The 21,767-nt window shown below is 34.2% G+C and overlaps 1 pseudogene; it reads right to left on the bottom strand.

Annotated features, from left to right (window-relative positions):
* The window catches only part of LOC102131192 (ADP/ATP translocase 2 pseudogene), a 53,567-nt pseudogene extending 34,484 nt beyond the window's left edge, over positions 1 to 19,083 (bottom strand).
* Positions 19,084 to 21,767: the final 2,684 nt, after the last annotated feature.

The raw sequence follows: 21,767 nt of genomic DNA, 5'->3' as shown, positions 1-21,767 counted from the left end.
AAGATCAGAGCAGAACTGAAGGAGATAGAGACACAAAAAACCCTCCAAAAAATCAATGAATCCAGGAGTTGGTTTTTTGAAAAGATCAACAAAATTGACAGACCACTAGCAAGACTGATAAAGAAGAAAACAGAGAAGAATCAAATCGACGCAATTAAAAATGATAAAGGGGATATCACCACCGACCCCACAGAAATACAAACTACCATCAGAGAATACTATAAACACCTCTATGCAAATAAACTGGAAAATCTAGAAGAAATGGATAATTTCCTGGACACTTACACTCTTCCAAGACTAAACCAGGAAGAAGTTGAATCCCTGAATAGACCAATAGCAGGCTCTGAAATTGAGGCAATAATTAATAGTCTACCAACCAAAAAAAGTCCAGGACCAGATGGATTCACAGCTGAATTCTACCAGAGGTACAAGGAGGAGTTGGTACCATTCCTTCTGAAACTATTCCAATCAATAGAAAAAGAGGGAATCTTCCCTAACTCATTTTATGAGGCCAACATCATCCTGATACCAAAGCCTGGCAGAGACACAACTAAAAAAGAGAATTTTAGGCCAATATACCTGATGAACATCGGTGCAAAAATCCTCAATAAAATACTGGCAAACCGGATTCAGCAACACATCAAAAAGCTTATCCACCATGATCAAGTGGGCTTCATCCCTGGGATGCAAGGCTGGTTCAACATTCACAAATCAATAAACATAATCCAGCATATAAACAGAACCAAAGACAAGAACCACATGATTATCTCAATAGATGCAGAAAAGGCTTTTGACAAAATTCAACAGCCCTTCATGGTAAAAACGCTCAATAAATTCGGTATTGATGGAATGTACCTCAAAATAATAAGAGCTATTTATGACAAACCCACAGCCAATATCATACTGAATGGGCAAAAACTGGAAATATTCCCTTTGAAAACTGGCACAAGACAGGGATGCCCTCTCTCACCACTCCTATTCAACATAGTGTTGGAAGTTCTGGCTAGGGCAATTAGGCAAGAGAAAGAAATCAAGGGTATTCAGTTAGGAAAAGAAAAAGTCAAACTGTCCCTGTTTGCAGATGACATGATTGTATATTTAGAAAACCCCATTGTCTCAGCCCAAAATCTCCTTAAGCTGATAAGCAACTTCAGCAAAGTCTCAGGATACAAAATTAATGTGCAAAAATCACAAGCATTCTTATACACCAGTAACAGACAAACAGAGAGCCAAATCATGAATGAACTTCCATTCACAATTGCTTCAAAGAGAATAAAATACCTAGGAATCCAACTGACAAGGGATGTAAAGGACCTCTTCAAGGAGAACTACAAACCACTGCTCAGTGAAATAAAAGAGGACACAAACAAATGGAAGAACATACCATGCTCATGGATAGGAAGAATCAATATCGTGAAAATGGCCATACTGCCCAAGGAAATTTATAGATTCAATGCCATCGCCATCAAGCTACCAATGAGTTTCTTCACAGAATTGGAAAAAACTGCTTTAAAGTTCATATGGAACCAAAAAAGAGCCCGCATCTCCAAGACAATCCTAAGTCAAAAGAACAAAGCTGGAGGCATCACGCTACCTGACTTCAAACTATACTACAAGGCTACAGTAACCAAAACAGCATGGTACTGGTACCAAAACAGAGATATAGACCAATGGAACAGAACAGAGTCCTCAGAAATAATACCACACATCTACAGCCATCTGATCTTTGACAAACCTGAGAGAAACAAGAAATGGGGAAAGGATTCCCTATTTAATAAATGGTGCTGGGAAAATTGGCTAGCCATAAGTAGAAAGCTGAAACTGGATCCTTTCCTTACTCCTTATACGAAAATTAATTCAAGATGGATTAGAGACTTAAATGTTAGACCTAATACCATAAAAATCCTAGAGGAAAACCTAGGTAGTACCATTCAGGACATAGGCATGGGCAAAGACTTCATGTCTAAAACACCAAAAGCAACGGCAGCAAAAGCCAAAATTGACAAATGGGATCTCATTAAACTAAAGAGCTTCTGCACAGCAAAAGAAACTACCATCAGAGTGAACAGGCAACCTACAGAATGGGAGAAAATTCTTGCAATCTACTCATCTGACAAAGGGCTAATATCCAGAACCTACAAAGAACTCAAACAAATTTACAAGAAAAAAACAAACAGCCACAGCAAAAAGTGGGCAAAGGATATGAACAGACATTTCTCAAAAGAAGACATTCATACAGCCAACAGACACATGAAAAAATGCTCGTCATCACTGGCCATCAGAGAAATGCAAATCAAAACCACAATGAGATACCATCTCACACCAGTTAGAATGGCGATCATTAAAAAGTCAGTAAACAACAGGTGCTGGAGAGGATGTGGAGAAAAAGGAACGCTTTTACACTGTTGGTGGGATTGTAAACTAGTTCAACCATTATGGAAAACAGTATGGCGATTCCTCAAGGATCTAGAACTAGATGTACCATATGATGCAGCCATTCCATTACTGGGGATATACCCAAAGGATTATAAATTATGCTGCTATAAAGACACATGCACACGTATGTTTATTGCAGCACTATTCACAATAGCAAAGACTTGGAATCAACCCAAATGTCCATCAGTGACAGATTGGATTAAGAAAATGTGGCACATATACACCATGGAATACTATGCAGCCATCAAAAAGGATGAGTTTGTGTCCTTTGTAGGGACATGGATGCAGCTGGAAACCATCATTCTTAGCAAACTATCACAAGAACAGAAAACCAAACACCGCATGTTCTCACTCATAGGTGGGAACTGAACAATGAGATCACTTGGACTCAGGAAGGGGAACATCACACACCGGGGCCTATCATGGGGAGGGGGGAGGTGGGAGGGATTGCATTGGGAGTTATACCTGATGTAAATGACGAGTTGATGGGTGCAGCACACCAACATGGCACAAGTATACATATGTAACAAACCTGCACGTTATGCACATGTACCCTACAACTTAAAGTATAATAATAATAAATAAATTAAAAAAAAATAGCAGAAACTAAATATCTCATGAATCATGAATGCTACACTAGATGGCCCTGAATCTTAATTTAAAGCAGATACTAAGCATTTTTCCTTTCATCTTACATAATTAATATTTGTAAAGAAGAACAGTATTTGGAAATCATTCTTGTATTTTACATTTCTTACATTATCAGATCTTGCAGGTTAGTTTCCCAGGAACCAGAAGCCATCCTCTAGAGAACTGGCTGCAGCCGATTTTATAAATTTTACTTATCCTGGGGAAGTAGAATATAATGCAATGCATTACTCTACAAGATTTGTTGTAAAGAACATTTAGAATATTCAGCATAAGTTTTTATTCCAGACACATCTTCATAAGTCCTTCCATTTTTCCAAGGGCAAAGAGTGCCTCGTATTTATGATGTTTTTCATGCTTTAGAACTCAGCTGTAAGAAATCTATTTCTTTTCAAGGAAAAAGCAAAAGAAGAGAGTGATTAGGAGATACTCTGAATAAATGCAGCGGCAAAATATTCCACCAAAGACTGCATATCCTATAAAGAGGAAATGAGAGAGGAGGCAGAGAGAGAGAGAGTCACAGAGACACACACACACACAGAGAGAGAGAGAGAGAGAGAGAGAAATAAAGAATAAAATAGATATTTGTGCTGAAAATACTGAAGATTAGTTAATCTTGTATACATGAAATTTTCTAAGAGAATAGGTCGTAAGTACTCTCATTACAAAAGAAGTGGTAACTGTGAGAGGTGATGGATATGTTATTCAGTTTGACTGTGTTAATCATTTACAATGCATGTCAAAGCATTACCTTGTTTACTTTAAATAAATACAATTTGTATATGTCAATTATACCTTATAAAGCTGGGAGAAAATTTAAAAAGAAGATACCTCTCTCCCAAGACAGAGTAAGAACTGTACCTTTTGGATAAAAGCATAGACTTTATAGGATTAAATATGTATTCAGGTTTCACAAAAGCAAAATATTTCTCTATGTCTCGATTGAAACAATTTCTAAATTTCGAATATAGAAAGCATTTGTCTCTGTGCCATCACCACTGAATATTGATTTTTTGGTAATGTTTGACAAAAATCAACTAGAAGAACAAAAGCTATCTACATCTACACCTTGACCACAATTATGATCTCATAATTCTAATACAATTTCTTTAAATTTTGTGTATACAAAAATCAGAACGAAAATGTAAAATTCATTTGGAAATATTTGTTATCTATAAATACAACCAGTTATTTTTTAAGTAAAATAACATGTAATTTTTAAAGTGTCTTAAAGCTTCTCCAATCTAGTTTGCCTTCCACTTGGTTCAAATATAACAACAAAAAAAAATTGTATCATACCCTAAATGAATATTTACGAAACATCAGTGGTGAGTCAAGTTAAAGTATGAGTGAAGAATCCTGGGAATGGTACAGTCTGCATGACGGAATGAACAGATTACAGAGCTAAACTGTATTAGAAGGCAATTTTGTCCAGTAGGAGGCTTGGGCTGAAAAACCTGCTTATTTGTTTATGAAGTCGTCTCCAATGTCACTGAAATTTGCCATAAGTATTTCCAAGCCTCTTTAGGCTTCTAGTTGCTCTTGAGAGCAACATCTGTGGTCTTGAGAACATGGAGAAGTTCAATTGTCACAGAAGGGAAAAATCACTGAATTATTCTACAAATGGAATCAGTTTATTAGGACTTCAACTATTGGAAAGAAAGTGATTGAGGGCTAACACAACAGGTTTTAAGCTGTTAGTTAAAAATATTAAATTTAGAACTTCCTAGTCTGATTCTGATCCTAACCAAATTTATGTTTAAGAAGTTAAAGGAATTGTTGCAGTATTTTCTTAGCACCCAAAGATAGAGTCAAAAAAGTGTAGGCAAGATGTTACAAGCATTGATAATCACTGTCTTTTGGGAGGTGATGGATAATAGAAAGTTGAGCAGAATTAACATAATGATGAAATTAAAGTTCATTACTTGATGTAAAAAAAATGTATAAAACTCTGATTACTACATATATTTATTAAGCACTTTTTAATATTTGCATATGCACTCTCAAATACTCATAGCTCTGGTATAGGTTCCATCTTGGAATTTTTAAATCAAGTATTTGCACAAACAATGATAATGAAAATGACCATTTAGAGGATACCAATCACATGCAAATCACTGCATTAGAAGCTTTTCTTATTTTGAATTCTCACAATTATCTGAGTGGAGCATCTGAATCTCCACTTAATACACGATGAAGCCAAGTCTCAGACTGCTTAACTTACTCAATTTTATAAAACCAAAGAGTGACTAAGAAGCTCTCTAAACTTATGTTGATATGAGTCCAAAACCTATTCTTTGTATACAAAAGAGCATTGTTTTATAAATAAACAAACAAGTACATCTGTCTTTATTTGCTTTTTACTTTATGGCAAGGATAGGCATGGGAAGCTATTTATACTATGTTTCCTCCTGGTTAGATAACAAAATATTTACTTTTATTTACATTCTAGCAACCTCTCATTTGCTGCCCTCTCATATTGGTCTACGCTTCTGTGAGGAAAATAACTGTTAAGTTGCTATTTACTTAAGTGTTTGCTAGCACAGAAATATTATCATGCCTATTTGAGGCTGTAGCAACATGCTGGTAAGATGTATTGATAAGAAATAAAGCCAGAATATCATTAAAAAAACTTAGTAGTCTATTTGTGTTGTCATATTTCTATACTTTACATTTTAACAGTGCAATACACAGTGCAACAATTCCTTTAATTTCTTAAACATAAATTTGGTTAGTATCGGAATCAGACTAGGAAATTCTAACTTTAATATTTTGAACTGTGTAGTATCTTTTCTTTATAGTTCCTACGTGAACTATTATCTACATGTTATTGCAGCATGTGGAAGTCAAAATACACCCATATTAGGTGACCACCTAACATCATGAGAGGATTTGGGGAATTTAGAGCTCAAGGCACATGTATTTTACTAAGTAGAGGATATTCAAGGTGATTTTTTAAAGGTAGACTTAAAACTTGAAAGAAAATGCACTGCAAGATATGGGGTTATGTTCTTAATATAACTATAGGACATAGCTGATACCTAGTGATGTAATTTCACACTATCAGTAGAACAGGACAAAATGATATTGACATATGAAAAATACTTAAGGTCAAAAAATTTTTAAAAAGATATCTGAGATGTAGCCGTTATTTTAGAGACAATCGTTAATATTTGGTAGCAAGACCATGCAAATTGAATTATCTTTAAACACCTGAACACTGCAATACCTACAAACAAAATCTAAAATAATAAGTTTATAATTGAATACCATAATTAAAAAGCAGTATAAAAAGAAGTATAAAATATGACATGGTTTTAGATAAAATTACCTTCTAAATAATATAACAAACGAACTTAAAATGTCTAAAGACAATAGCTAAACCAAATGATAGCCTGGTGGCATAAAGTAACAGCAATTAAAACATAGCTTTAATATAAAATTTTAATATGATTTTATTTCTATTATTTAAAATGAATTGAAAACATGTCAGAAATATCTATTTTATTTTTGAAAATTTACTTTTGCATTTTTATTTCAGGCAATGCTGTTTATACAACAAATAAAAATAAAGTATTTGTTGCTGTAGGCAATTCATTCTGTGGTGGATAACATCCGTGCTACCTGATGTGGGGCCTGAGGCCCCGCATGATCTTACCCCTCTTGGTAGTTCTAGTTTCATTTTCTATTACGTATCAGGTTATATGTTTAAATAGCAAGCATTCTGTTAGACTATATCAAACAATTATACTTTTATCTACCTGTTTTTCCTCCCTGTTACACCATATTAATAGTAATTCAATAAATTCCTACCCTGTCTTGCAATTGGTGTCTTCTGGCTTGTGAGGGCAAAGCATTCCTTATTTATGTCTTTTTTTTTTTTTTTTTCCCAAGTGTAAACCGTAGTTTCTGCTTCAGTGTGAGTGCATCATAAAATTTTTGTAATATTCACATTCTGTGATGCTGCATGATGTTCTGGAATATTCTGAAATGCCATAGTTTGGGAGAAAAATAATGTTTAAATGACCACTACAAAGTATCTTTTTTTTTTCTTTTTTTTTTTTACCGTGAGCAATTTCACTAAAAAAGTTCCAGGAAAGTGCCTCTATATTTGCATTACAGGAACCTGCTAAACTCCTGAAGTTGAATCAAAACTATGTGCATATGTGTAACTGATTTAAAAAGATATTTAATAGTTTTTATCAGATTCTAAAAAGAATTATTATACAAAAGAGTTCTAAAAGCCATGGACACATTTCCCTGACGATTTATCATGTCTGCTGAATTACCTGATGTCACATATATTATAATTCTCACCTCTCCAATCCTTCTACCTATAAACCGCTTAGAGTCTTACATCCCTACAACAAATGATTAGCAAATTCTTAAGTTAGATAATAAGTAAATAAGGCAGAAAAGAGTAAAAATATTAAAAGTAAAATATGAACATATTGTTAACGATATGAAAGGGTTGTTCTTGTAAATAATGGGTATGGTTTTCTCTGTTTACTGAACTCTGTTTTATAAAATTAATCCCACTAAATGAGAATTTTATAAGATGAAAGAGTAATGCTACAAATTTATAAAATTTCTTTGGCAATTAGTGAATTTAATGAATACATTTGTTTTCTCTTACCTGTGCTAAATGGAATAAGAAAGTTTAGAACGTATCCCATTAAAACATTAAAATTTTTTGAAGCACCATGTTTGTTAAAAAGTGGACTTCAGAGATAAAGAAAACAGCAGTCATAAGTGGTCCCATAACTACTGTGTTCATATACTTTTGTTAATCTATGTGATCATCAATATTAATTTGTTTGCAAATTAGTTTATACTATTTCTGTTATTGAAAGGATATAATTTATTTAAATCTTATTTTCAAAATGAAGTTTGAGAATAACATAATTGTTACTTCTACAAAACTGTCAACTTATTTTAAAAGACTTAGTAAAAATATATTTCTAAAATTATTTGTATTTACCTTGATGAGAAAAAATCAAGTGTAAATATTAAGGGGAATTATAAAAACCTAGAATTACTTTTCTTTCCATTCTACCAAGAGTTAACCAAGATGTTGTATATGCCTTAACAATTCTCAAACATATTTTGTTGCCACTAATACATATTTTGATGCCACTAATATATGTCTACTGCAAAAATATACTATTTTTTATAACTCTCCAATTTTGAACAAGTGTCTGATATACCATGTTTAAGTTTTTACCTTAGATTTTTATAACTATCATCATGTTTATAGGCTTATAAATAAATATTGAAACCATAATTTTGGTTTATTTATTTTGGCTACTTTTGGTAACCAAAAGTGAATTGGTGTTTACTTTTAAAAATATGCCACGCCAGGTGCGGTGGCTCAAGCCTGTAATCCCAGCACTTTGGGAGGCCGAGACGGGCGGATCACGAGGTCAGGAGATGGAGACCATCCTGACTAACACGGTGAAACCCCGTCTCTACTAAAAAAATACAAAAACTAGCCGGGTGAGGTGGCGGGCGCCTGTAGACCCAGCTACTTGGGAGGCTGAGGCAGGAGAATGGCGTGAACCCGGGAGGCGGAGCTTGCAGTGAGCTGCGATCCGGCCACTGCACTCCAGCCTGGGCGACAGAGCAAGACTCCGTCTCAAAAAAAAAAAATAAATAAATAAATAAATAAATAATAAAAATAAAAATAAATATATGTCAATCAGCATTAACCATCTTTCTATCAGAATCATATTTCTCCATTAATTTCCATTTCTTTCAAGTATTATTGTTTTATAATAATCTACATAAAATTTCTGAAAACATTTTGCTAGATTCATTCAAGCCTCTTCTCTTCAAAGCAATACAAGCACACTGTTACATTTAAATATTCCAGATCTACTTTGTTGGTTGTAGGTATGTAACTTTGTTTCTGAGATCTCTATTCTGTTCCATTGATCTATACTTTTTTTTTTTTTTTTTTTTTGAAACAGAGTATCACTCTATGGCCCAGGATCTCAGCTTACTGCAACCTCCTCTCATGCGTTCAGGCAATTCTCCTGCCTCAGCCTCCTGAGTAGCTAGGATTAAAGTTGCACACCACCACACTTGGCTAATTTTTGTATTTTCCTTAGAGATAGGGTTTTACCATGTTGGCCTGGCTGGTCTCAAACTCTTGACCTTAAGTGATCCACCCACCTCAGCCCCACAAAGCATATGTTTATTTTTATACCAGTACCACGTTGCTTTGTTTACTGCAGCAGTGTAGTATAATTTGAAGTCAGGCAATGTAATGCCTCTGGTTTTGTTCTTTTGCTCAGAATTGCTTTGACTATTTGAGCTCTTTTTTGATTTAGGTGAATTTTAGGATTTTTTTTTTTTCCAATTCTGTAAAGAATGATGTTGGTAGTTTGACAGGACATAGCACTGAATCTGTAGGTTGCTTTGAGCAGTATGGTCACTTTAAGGATATTGATTCTGCTGATCCATGAGCATAGATGTTTTCTATTTGTTTATGTCAGCTATGATTTCTTCCATCAGAGTTCAGAGGTCTCATATCTCCTTGGTTAAATATATTTCTAGGTGGTGTTGTTGCCAATATAAATACATATATGTATATATAGGTCTATACACACACACACACACACACACACACACACACACACACATACACCATGGGATACTACTCAGCCATAAAGAATGAAATCATGTCTTTTGCATGTCTTTTGCAGTAACGCAAATAGAACTGGAGACCATTATCTTTAGTGAAATGACTCAGAAACAGAAAATCTAAAACAGCATGTTCTCAATTATAAGTGGGAACTAAATAATGAGTACACATGGACATACAGAGTAGAAAATAGACATTGGAAACTCCAGAAAGTGGAAGGGTGGGAGGCAGGTTAGGGATGAAATACTAGCTTTCGGATACAATGTACAGTATTCTGGTGATGGGTACACTAAAATCCCAGAGTTTACCACTATGCAAAAAGTCTGTGTAATGTAGCTGCACTTGTACTCCTAAATCCATAGAAATAAAAAAATTAACTAAAAGTAAATATTACACATTTATAACAAAGTGTCACAATTTTCTGTCTACCCCTTTTTAATAATAATTTCTCTTCCATTAAGGAAAACATTTTTACATTTAAAATTTACTCTTTCAGTATGTATTCGATGTTAATGAATTTAAAATTCTACTAGTTTGTGCTTTTCTCTTACATTTTAAATATAACTTACTGTATTTCTCCTTACTCTATTGTGCAAACCCATGCCTAAATTCTAACAAAAAATTTAACACAATTTTTGGATAATACTCAATATCAATATATTTATGTATATATTGTGTACAGCTGAACCGTTATAATATGTGACTTTCTGTCAAAATTTTTAATCTTTCTGAATTATCTGAGGCTTGCTTTGTATGCTGTCTCTCTAACTGATCTTCGTATCTCCTGACAAACTTTAAACAGTTAATTGCATCATGTAATCTATTAATTTAATGTTTGATTGTTTTTTGTTGTTGTTTTTTCCCTAGAAACCTCACTCTCGAAGCCTCTGAATTCTTGTTCTAACTTAGGCTCAGTGTTAAGTATTCCTACTACACATATCTTATTGTGGGACTTTGCTTAACTCTCCATTGTAAGGGTTTATTTCACTTCTCTCCTGTGTTGGGTGCCCTGTTTTCTGCATTTCCATGTCCTTCATTGACTTTACATCCTCATTTCAATAGTCCACGTCATCCTGTTTCTGGAAAAATTTTTGGAAAATGTTATATGTAATGTATAAACTTTATATGATGTAGTATAATATACAATAATATATTTTACTCTCCTACTTTTGAATAAAGTTTGTTTAGAATTCTAAATTAGAAACATTCTTTTCCCTCAGAATAGCTCCATTGTCTCATTTTCCTTAGATATGGAAGCTTGTTTACTTAGAGAATTTTTTTCTCCAATAGTTATTTTAAAATAGCTTTTATTTTTCATAATTTTAAATAATTCTTTTTGAATAATTCAGGGATTCAAAAAGTTATAAAATAGTATAGCAAATAAACATTAACTTAAGATATTATGCAAAAATATTGTAGCTGTACTGCTATGCCACAATGAGATTGCTGATCAAAGAGTACATCTCCCATTGATGAAATTAGACATTGCTAAACTGCTCTTATTTTCCTAATTTGGTATACGAGAGTTGCTTTCATTCTACATTCCTCCAAACACTTAATTTTGCTAGATATGAAAATTCTCCCAATATCAAGAGCAGAGATCATGTTCCATTGCTGTCTTCATTTGCATTTTTCTGATCGAGTTAGAACATCCTTTATTATGTTTCATGCACTTTCCTCTTTTCTGTGCAGCACTTTCAGTGTCCTCATATTAATAGAGCCAAACTCAGCTTCTAGATGTGAGGCATAGATGACGTTGATGTCTGTCCCATTGACATTTAGAATATTTTCTTCATTTCTACTATGCACAGATTCATTTTGTTTCTTTAGCTCAATTATGTGTTTGGGGCACAGAAAAATACACATACATACACATGAACAAATATAAATACATTTATACACACATACATATACTCATATTACATATACAATATTTCTGTCATTTGTCAGTTTTCTAAACCACGTTGAATCAAGTATATGTTTTTTCAATAGTCAAAAACAGATTTAAATATTTATTTTTATTTGATTAAAAATCAAATTGTAAGTATTTGAATTTATAAAAGTTGAAGCTATCTAGTATAATTTATGAATGTTTTAAATCACCTAAAATTATTTTGATTTTGTCACTTGTAACACCTATTAATTCATAAAATTAGAGTTGCTATGTTTAGCTAATGAAAACACAGGATACCAGTTAAAATGGAATTTCAGATAAACAATTTTTATTTACTGTAAACATTTTCTAACTGTGTCCAGATTTAACTGGGCATATTTATCCTGTATATTTCATGGCAAAGTTAACTAAATCTTATTCATAGTAAATTTTTTGGCAAATATTATAAACATGTTTTTAACAGTTTCTTGAATGTTGCTTCTCTGGTGGATTTTTCTTCTCTCCTGTTATTTTCTAGTTTAGCAAAATCAGCAATTCAAAGGGAAATGTATGCTTTTGAGTGCCAGTAGCCATCCCAGATGATTACAACATGTGACTGCAATGAGGGTAGTATCATATGATGCCTAAGAGATTGCTGGGTTGAATTTTGTCCTCAATATTTAATAACTCTGTGAATGTAGGCATACTACATAACCTCTCTGTGCCTTGGGTTCTTCTTGTGGAAATGAATTTGTATGTGTATTACATATAAAATACATGGCTCAAAAAAAGTGTCCCAGCAGGCTGAGGTGAGAGGATTGCTCGAGTCAAAGGGTTAAGTCCACGGTAGGCCACATAGCAAAACTCCAGCTTTAAAAAAAAGTATATAAATAGTATTTAGTGCATAAATATTACCCTACTATTAGCTATTTTTACATTCTTTTGAAATTATTTTTTTAAATCTACAAATATGTATATATCTTTAAAATTATTAGAATGAGAATAGGAATCACTTAGTGATTCTTGGCTTGCCAGCTTAAATATAATACATGAGAGGGCACTGAGACAAGCCATCAGATTGTCGATTTTAGACATAAGTAGAATAAGAAAGTTTGCAAGCAGCGTGTTATTGGAGAGAGACTTATTATGAACCTAATTGATATTCATCTGTGATAGGATGACTTTGTATCTGGATAGAGAAACACCAAAATATAACCAATAAAATCTTCCATTTTATATTGAGATTTTATCTTATATTTTCATAACTGGTTAAGAGCATACAGTTGAAATTGAAATATTATTCTGTCAGATTCACTGCCTAGAGAACACCATTCAGAGGTTCTTTGCCAGTAGCTCCCTGACAAGTCAAAAGACTGGTATCATTTAATTACTGTACTCCCTTCTGGATTCATTTTTACAATATCACTTAAGCCCACATAATACCTTAACTGGTGAAACTTACGACTACTTAGGCGCAAAGTTTGGGAAACACCAGTCTCCAATAAATTTTGTTGGAAAAAAATCTGAGTTTTAATTGAACCACACAATGAGTATTGATGAGATATGCAGAGTTATCATTTGGAAAGCTAGTTAGAGTAGACCCTGTGCAATTTTCCTACAGGTATGAAACAGAGAACATAGACAAAAACTCACAATGTTGTTGAAAACCAGGACAGACTGTCAATGTATGTTCAAAATGTAACAAAAATTTTTACTGTGAAACAAATTCAGCTAGATAAACAAAATGGGTAATGACATTTCCAACCTGTATTTTCTCTCTGGTTCTGTCTTTTTGTTTTGTTTTGGTTTGGTTTGGTTGCATTTTGTTTGGGTTTGATTTCCCAAATCTAGAGACAGGATATCCCTGAAAACAAAAGGAGAAAATGCCAATTTATGCTGATGAAAAGGGCTTATGTTTTTCTGGGCAAAAATTAACCTTAAAAAAGCTGAGCTGCTGTTATTTGGTGCAGGCTGCTGGGTGAAGGTGGTGTCTCCTCTTCCCTTTTTGTATTTTCTGAATGATACAGAAAAATTTATTGGATGAGCTACTAGACTAGCCGTTGCCCTAATCCAATATCCACAGACACTATCACAGTACATTTACAATCACTACCCCTGTTTGAGCTGCTTTTCTGTAGGCAGACTTTCTCCCTATTTCTCAGCACGTATTGTGATAACATTTAAAGGTTGATATTCTATCTTAATTAAAATAAAAGGAAATATATTTGAGGGAAAGTTCCAGCTAGGCAGAATCTGCTTATAACTGGCTCAGAAGAGAAATAAACAAACACATAAAATTCAGTAGGATCCTGAAATTAAGTGTAGACAGTGAGAATAGAATACATATTTTCATATTTGTTTCCCCAAAGCTCTTTCTTTTCTAGTACAGAAAGTAAAATATGTGATTTATGATCGAAATATGTAGTATAAAATATGAAACTAATAATGCAATAATCAATTACTCTTCTGTATTTTATATTCTACTCTCTCCTTTCTATTTATTTATAATATTGGTGCCTGCTCATCCAATCTCATTTTCTCACTATTGTTCTTGTCCCCATTGTTCTTGCTTTTGATCTCAATGAGTATTTTTTTTTAATTTTATGTTTTAATTGTAAATTGAAAAATTATAGTAAATATTTATTGTAAATATTTAAGGGGTACAAAACAATGTTTTGACTTATTAACACAATCTCGAATCATTAAATGAAGCTGATTGACATATCCATCACCTTAAATACTTATGACTTTTTGTTGTGACAAAATATGAAATGTACTCTCTTAGCAAATTTGAAATGTACAATATGTTATCATCTACCACATTCTCCATGTGGTCCAATAGATCTCATGGGAAAAAGTCCTTATTTCTTCAGTCTAATTGAGGATTTGGGCCTTTTGACCCTTATCTTCCCTTTCCCCTATACCCCTCCAGCCTCTGGTAAACACTTAGAAAATGTAACATATCAAGTACATGTATTTGCAATTCACATTAATTTTTCAGACTCCTATTGATAAATATTGGCCTGTTTGTGGTCTAGGATTATACAGTTTTTTGGGGAAATAAGCAATGGATCGACCTTTTCGCCTAAGTAACAAAATTCTCCCATTCATAAACTTTCAATTTCAGATTAATTTTATTTTTCTATTTTTTAAAAAAACACATAACATATGAACACATATTTATGAGATTTGTACATTTTATATTTTACCTTTTTGTAAAACAAAACCATATGTATGTAGTTACAAGGGTGAGTTTTGGAAATTTCTATTTTTTTCTAATAATATTTTTGCCTTTTTTGTAATATATAATAGAAAAAAGTATGTTTTTCTGGGCAAAATTGTAAAGTGAATTATATAAAATAATATCTGATAATACTTATTTTATACAGTACAGGACTTTTATACAGTATCTTTTTTCAGCAAACTCTTTTATACGGAATGGGACTTAAGATGATCAAATATTATCTGTGAATGTGAATATTCAGGCTCTTCTATAACGAAAGTAAGATATGAAACAAATATGTGTGTGCATGTGTGTAAATACACATGCACTTAGAATGCTTGCTTAATTTTAGATCACCCTTTCACAAATTCATTAGGTTCTCTGAGAGATATTTTTTATATCTATTCAAGGCAATTTAACATAAATAACTTTGACATGAACAAATTGTTTGTTCTTCAAATATGTCATTGAAAAGCTTTTTTTTGCAACACCATCTAAAAACAAGTGTAGCCACTGAAGACTAAAAATGTAATGACAAAGTAATATCTATCTATGGCTCCTCTCTTCTTCTGAAATAAAGTAATGATTATGTATTTGGCAAACATGTGCCGAAGTGTTTCAAAAAGGACATTTGAAAATAACAAAAGGTCTACACAAAATTTATAATGGAGAAAAATATTTGTGGAAATGCTATATAATTCACTTTGCAATATAAAAATTTTTCAAACTTTCTAATTGTTAGCTCTCCATCTTTCCAGTTGTGTGATAGTTGGTGGGTTACTGATTGACCCTTTCAAATCTTAGTTTCTGCTTGTGAATGATGAAAAGTAATAATGAAAATTACTTCATAAATGTGATTTAAAGTGAACTGAGAAAAAGAACTGAGCAAATTTCTGACTTGTAAATTATCCAGTATATGTTCATGTTTATTTTATTTTTAGTTTTTTATTCTTTTATTTATTTATTTATTTTAAATAAACTTTTATTTTAAGTTCTGGGGTATATGTGCAGTCTTGTTACATAGGTAAACATATACCATGTTGGTTTGTAGCACAAATCAACTCATCATGCATGTTTTAAGCCCAGCACCTATTAGCTGTTCTTCCTGATGCACCCGCTCCCCTTCCCCTGACAGACCCCAGTGTGTGTTGTTCCCCAGCCATGCGTCCATGTGTTCTCATCGTTCAGCTCCCACTTGTAAGTGAGAACATGCTGTGTTTCGTTTTCTGTTCCTGCATTAGTTTGCTAAGAATAATGGCTTCCAGCTCCATCCATGACCCGGCAAAGACATGATCTTGTTCCTTCTTATGGTTGCATAGTATTCCATGGTGTATATGTACCACATTTTCTTTATCCAGTCTATCACTGATGGCCATTTAGGTTGATTGCATGTCTTTGTTATTGTGAATAGTGGAGCAATGAACTTACACATAGATGTATCTTTAAAACAGAATGATTTATATTCCTTTGGGTGTATAGCCAGTAATGGGATTGCTGGGTCAAATGGTATTTCTGCTTCTAGATCTCTGAGTAATTCTCATACTGTCTTCCACAATGGTTGAACTAATTTACATTCCCACCAACAATGCAGAAGCATACCTTTTTCTCTGCAACCTCACCAGCACCTATTGTTTCCTGACTTTTTAATAATCACCATTCTGACTGGCATGTGATGGTATCTCATTGTGGTTTTGACTTGGATTTCTCTAATGATCAGTGATTTTGAGATTTTTTTTCATATGTTTCTTAGCCACATGAATGTCTTCTTTTGAAAAGTGTCTGTGAATATCCTTTGCCCACATTTTAATGGGGTTGCTTGTCTTTTCCTTGTAAATTTGTTTAAGTTGCCTGTAGACTCTGGATATTAGACCTTTGTCAGATAGATTGCAAAAATTTTCCCCCATTCTGTAGGTTTTCTGTTCACTCTGATAATGGTTCATTTTGCTGTGCAGAAGCTTTTTAGTTTGTTTAGACCCAATTTGTTAAATTTTGCTTTTGTTACAATACCTTTTGGCATTTTAGTAATGAAATCTCTGCCAATGCCTATGTCTTAAATGGTATGGCCTAGATTTTCATCTAGGGTTTTTATAGTTTTGGGTTTTACATTTAAGTCTATAATCTATCTTGAGTTAATTTTTGTATAAGGTATAAAGAAGGGGTCCAGGTTTTATTTTCTGCATATGGCTAACCAGTTCTCCCAGCACCATTTATTAAATAGGAAGTCTTTTCCTCATTGCTTGTTTTTGTCAGGTTTGCCAAAGATCAGTTGGTGGTAGGTGCAGTCTTATTTCTGAGTTCACTATTCTCTTCCATTGGGCTATGTGTACCAGTATCATGCTGTTTTGGTTACTTTAGTCTTGTAGTACAGATTGAAGTCAGGGAGCATGACTCCTCCAGTGTGGTTCTTTTTGCTTAGGATTGTCCTGGCTATTCAGGCTCTGTTTTGGTTCCATATGAATTTGAAAGTCGTTTTTTTTTTTCTAATTCTGTGAAGAATATCATTGGTAGTTTAGTGGGAATAGCATTGAATCTATAAATTACTTTGGGCAGTATGGCCATTTTCACAATATTGATTCTTCCCATCCATGAAATAAAAAATATAATTGAGTCCCATCATCATATCATGAAAATGGTTTTAAGAGAAAACTAGTAGCCGGGCGCAGTGGCTCATGCCTGTAATCTCATCATTTTGGGAGGCTAAGATGGGCAGATCACATAAGGTCTGGAGTTCAAGACCAGCCTGGCCAACATATAGACACCCTGTCTCTACTAACAATACAAAAAAAAAAAAAAATAGCTTGGCATGGTGGTGACCACCTATAGTCCCAGCTGTCAGGAGGCTGAGACAGGATAATTGCTTGAACCTGGGAGGTAGAGGTTTCAGTGAGCTGAGATCTCACCACTGCACTCCAGCCTGGGTGACACAGTGAGACCTCGTCTCAAACAAACAAACAAACAACAAACAAAGAAGAGAAAACTAGCTAGATGAATATTATTGCTTCCTATTTTCAACCAGTAAGTAGTTGCCACTGATAAATTGACAGCCATGAGTCTGTCAAGAATGCTTATGAAATATTATATAATACCACATGCCTGTTCACAGAGGGAAAAATTCTAGGAAGCAACCTATGGGTACTTCTTGATTTCATGATGCAAGACAAGCACAAAAGCATCACGCATGACACTGAGAACACTGGACAATGCACCCTTGAAAAATCTTTGCTTCCTTCATCAAGCGCCATCTTTCTTCAGCTGTCAAAAATGCCTGTGTCCTCAAGACCAGCCTGGCCAACATGGTGAAACCCCATCTCTACGAAAAACACAAAATTAGCTGGACTTGGTGACTCACGCCTGTAATCCCAGCTACTCAGGAGGCTGAGGCAGGAGAATCACTTGAACCCGGGAGTTGGAGGTTGCAGCGAGCCTAGATCATGCCACTGTACTCCAGCCTGGGCGACCGAGACTCCATCTAAAAAAAAAAAAAAAAAAAAAAAAACCCTGTGTACATGATGTCAGTTCCTTTATGCCCTGACTGTATCACCATTCAGCAGTGAACAGTGTCAAATGGATAGGAAATCAACCCTGCAACGACAATGACAGGCTATGCAATCATCCAGCTGATGATGATGTGAGTACTCTTGGAATCCGGAAGCAATCCCTTGGCAGTGTCACAGATACTGAAGTAGGCAGCTGGGTAGATGATCATACCCTGCACAGACATGGTAAAGCCTTGGCACAGGCCTTTAATCCTATTAGATTTGTAGATATTAACCAGACAGTCACCAAGGCTTCTGAATTCCCTTTCAGCCCCAGCTTTACCCACATCCGCTGGTAGATGGGTACAGGCAAAATCCAAAGGGTACACAAAACGCGAGAATGTGGCTCCAGCACACTGCCTGATGCCAGGTTCCTTGCAACATAGTGCCAAAAGTGCATCCTCTGGTCCACACTACCCAGGAAGATCTGCTGGTATTTATCTTTGAAGGCAAAGTTGAGAGCCTGGGTGGGGAAGTATCTGATCACGTTGGCCAGGTTACAACGCCAGAAGGACAGGACTCTCTTCTCCTTGGGAATATGGACCATGCAGTCTATAATGCACTTGTATTGCTTATGTGTGGTAATTTCCTTGCTGGCATGCTGCACCTGCAGCAGCAGCTTGCACCACTTGATGGGTGCGACTGCTGCCTTAGAGATGGCTTCTACCACCCCACCTTCCAGGAAGTCGCTGTTGAAGGAGGACACAGCATCATCTGTCATGTTGAAAGGAAAGGGCAGGCAGGCTGCTGTGAGATTGGATGGGCCAGGACCTCTTTAATTTCAGGGCTTTGGGGCCTCATGTTATTTCAGAAAGTAAGCTTGCTACTTATGGGGCACATCTACGAGTTTCCAGAAAAATTATGGAACTGCAATTCTCCTGAAATATTAAGATTTGTAGTGTTAGTATATTATCTTTTTCCCTTTTAAGTTGTGGTAATAAAATATGGTCCTTAAAAGCCTGCCTTTTTGATATCTGTTGTGACATGTTTGATTGCCTAACATGCGACCAATTTTATTTAAGGATTCTTTTGTATTTAAACAGTATGTGTATTCTGAAGTTGCGGCATGCTATTCTAAATATATTGATTAGATCAAGCTTGTGAATTTTTCTATTCAAGGCTTTTGAATGTTTTCGACTTTTCTCTGTTATTAAAAATTTGAAAGATTCGGTTAAATTTTTCTGTTTATTTGGAAATCTTTACTTATGGTTCTGTCAGCTTTTATTTTCCTTTTAGTAAAAAAAAAAAAAAATCAAAACTGTGTTTTTACATGTACACAAGTTTAAAATCATGGTATTTCTCTTTTTTTCACTTGAAGTGACGTACTTATACATGGTAATAATTTTTCATGTTAAATATCTATTTTCCTAATATTAATATGACCACTTCAGTTTTCTTTTTGTTTATATTTATCTAAAACTTTACTTCTAATCCTTCCATGTGTGAGCTTAATATGAATCTCATGTAAATAACTATATTTCTTATAGCTAATCTTGCAGACTTTATTTTGTTGGTTTTATTTTATCCCTTTCTATTTATTGTAACTAGTTATAAAATTGGATTATTTCCACAACATTATTTTGTGATTTCTATAAGTCTTGATATTTTGCTTCTTTTTCTTGCCTTTCTTGCCTTATTTCATACTGATTGAGATATATTGTTTTCTTCATTTTATTTTTTTTTTCACTCTACTCTTTTGGAGATAACATCCTGAATTTCTGTTGTCTTAGTTCTTTGGAGATTTTAAGATGAATATTAAATTTGTCAAAGTCTAAAATTAATCTGGGCCAGGCGCGGTGGCACACGCCTGTAATCCCAGCACTTTGGGAGGCCGAGACCGGTGGATTGCTTGAGCTCGAGAGTTCGCGACGAGTGAAACCCTATCTCTACTAAAAATACAAAAAATTAGCCGGGCGTGGTGGCATGCACCTGTAGTCCCAGCTACTCAGGAGGCTGAGGCAGGACAATCGCTTGAACCCTGGAGACGGAGGTTGCAGTGAGCTGAGATCGCGCCACTGCACTCCAGCCTCACGACAGCACGAGACTCCGTCTCAAAAATAAAAATAAGAAATTAAAAAAATACTTATTTTAGAATACTTATATATTTATGTCACAGAGAGAAAGGTTGCCAGACTGAGTGCTCCAAGCAAGAAACATGGAAAATCTAGTGGAGAATTACAGGGCTGGCAGCACTCAAAGAGCTACCACATAATTTATGCAGTAGGTCCTCTTACAACATTATTTATTATAACACTGATGAAATAAAAATTAATTTCCAGCTGGGCCACTCTCTGTGTGGGGTCTGCACATTCTTCTCGTGTCCGGGTGGGTTTTTTTCCAGTTATTCCAGTTTCCTTCCACATCCCCCAGCTGTGCACATCAACTTAGCTGTCTTGTCTAAGTGGTCTTAGTCTCAGTGACTGTTGGTGTGTGTGAGTGTGCCCTGTGATGGGATAATGGCATGTTCAGGACTGGCTCCTTCTTTCTGCCCTGAGCTGCCAGGAGATGCTCTGGCCACCTGGGATGCTGAACTGAAATATGCAATAATAATTATCTTGTTTCTATTAATCTTTCTTAAATTTATGCATAGCCCCAATTTATTTCAGCATTTAATATTAGAAGTGTTTTGGCGTTTATTTAGAAGTCCGATGATGTTTTTGTGACCAGAAATATATTGTAGGAACTTAAAACTTGCTGATATCAATTAGCCTATGCTAAATCGGTTTCATTATACGTTGCTCCATTTAAAGTTTCAGTTTCTAAGACCTATGGACTACATAAGTAAGAATTTATTCTCTTTTTTCCCCAGCAAATTTACTTGCCTAGACAAAGAGGTTAGTCTCAAGATTGTTTCTTATGTTCAAAAAATATACACTTAAAATCTGCAAGTGGTGTAATGCATAAAGTACTGAAGAAAATACAGACTTGTTACATATATTCCAGTGTAGGGGATAATGAAATATAAATACATAATGATATAATAAATTTTAACTAAAAGTCATACAATAAATAAGTGAGATATGAGTGATTGTGGAAGTATTTTAGATAAAATGGGAAAAGATCTTTTTGAAAAGGTTAACATTTTAGCAACAACCTTAATGTATTAGAAACAATAAGCAGTAGAAACAAAAGTTGACCAACAATAACAGCAAAACGACTCACAAAAAATACAAGTAAATAAATAAATACATAATGTAAAACAATTCTAGATTATCAATATTTGCTCTTTAAAAACATGATTTTAGAAATCACTAGCTTAATAAAGCAAAGCAAAATAAAACGAAGCATAAACACGTTAAAGCTTAAATTAAATAAAAATGTAAACCACACATAGCAGAAAGTAAAAATAACTTAAGAAAGTATATTACATAGCACTCTGTAGTTTAATACATTTGAATATTTGAT

Source organism: Macaca fascicularis, chromosome 17 (assembly GCF_037993035.2).
Source record: "Macaca fascicularis isolate 582-1 chromosome 17, T2T-MFA8v1.1".
In the NCBI taxonomy this organism is placed as follows: Eukaryota; Metazoa; Chordata; class Mammalia; order Primates; family Cercopithecidae; genus Macaca; species Macaca fascicularis.
Note: the sequence above shows the minus strand (reverse complement) of the source record. Positions and strands in the feature narration are given on the sequence as shown.